The sequence below is a fragment of the Camelina sativa genome, chromosome 2 (assembly GCF_000633955.1).
Source record: "Camelina sativa cultivar DH55 chromosome 2, Cs, whole genome shotgun sequence".
Classification (NCBI taxonomy): domain Eukaryota; kingdom Viridiplantae; phylum Streptophyta; class Magnoliopsida; order Brassicales; family Brassicaceae; genus Camelina; species Camelina sativa.
The window spans coordinates 17,059,418-17,060,817 of NC_025686.1; positions in this window are offsets into that span (position 1 = coordinate 17,059,418).

The window sequence follows — 1,400 nt, forward strand, 5'->3', positions numbered from 1 at the left end:
AAAAAATTTAGGAGATTGATTATATATCCGGAAGGGAACAACGGGACTAAAATCTCATATCTTCCTATCCATCAAAACAATTTCTCAAAACCCCTCAATGGTAAAAAGACAATATTACCCTTAATGAATGTTGTTTTCGGCTGTTTTAAGTTAAATATAATTAAACCAGTAAATGTTCAACGAAAAACACAGTAGCTCAGTGGTTGCAAGCTCCATGCGCACGCACGCGCGCTCAGGGTTCGAATCCCACTATGCTGGGTGCAACTAGGTACAACTGGGTACAACTGGGTGCGGGTACAACTGGATGCAATTGGGTACAACTGGGGATATATGGTACAACTAAATGTTCAATTTTAACTTAAAAATTGTTAGAAGGGTAGTTTCGTCCTTTCATTACAGAAGGGGGTAGTGAGAATAAGTGAGGGTTTTTGAGAAATTATTTTAAGGAAAAGGGGGATAGGAGATTAAAATTCACAACGAGGACAACGGAGGCGGTTTTGTTTCAATGTACGTGAAAATAGAAAACACCACATCCGAAGTTACTGCATATGTCAAGTTCTTCGTTTACAATACAAAAAAAGTATTTTACTATTCATGGTATAGTAGAACACACATCTAGACTAGAAGATTTAGGGCCTGACTGGTTCAAACGTTGTGGTTGCGGTTGCGGGAGATTGCGGAAGCGGGCGATTGCGGTTTTAAGCGTTATTAAGCGTTTTGAATGACTGGTTTAGCGGTTGAAAATTGGTGCGTTTGCGGGAGGTTTACCACTGGTTGACCAGCGGGTGCAATAGCGGTTGGAACATAATAAATGTGATATATAATATATAAATGTTTAAAAACACCAATTTTTTAAATAAACTTGATTTATAATTAAAATTTATTAAAAACTACTAAAATAATTATTAAAAAAACAAATAAATTTCATATTGAAATACTTATTCCTTTATGTATTTGGCTTTTCACCAAAATTTTAATCAAGTAATTTGATAAATGTGAAAACATCTGCTTTAAATCGTAGATCTTATCTCTTTTCTCTTAGATTGTGGGTAAGTAGTTGCATCGGTAAGAATTGTCAAGTGAGAGTTGAGAAGAGTCATTGGTGATTTGTTTTAATATGTTTTACAAATAGTCTTATTTTCTTAAATTTCTGATGAAATATTATATTAATTTAGATTTTTTGAACTTATGTGTGATGTGCTATTAAATTTACATCAAGTTTTCCGGGTTATTGTTAATTGGAATATTATTTTCTTCTAATAGTTTATTTTATAATCTCTGCAATCGTATCCGTACTTCATTTTCTCCCATCCTTAATGAGTAAAATGGTTAGATAGAAGATATAACAAAAAAAAATTATTATCATTGATTTCTTTTAAGTTTTTTTACAAAAAAAAAAA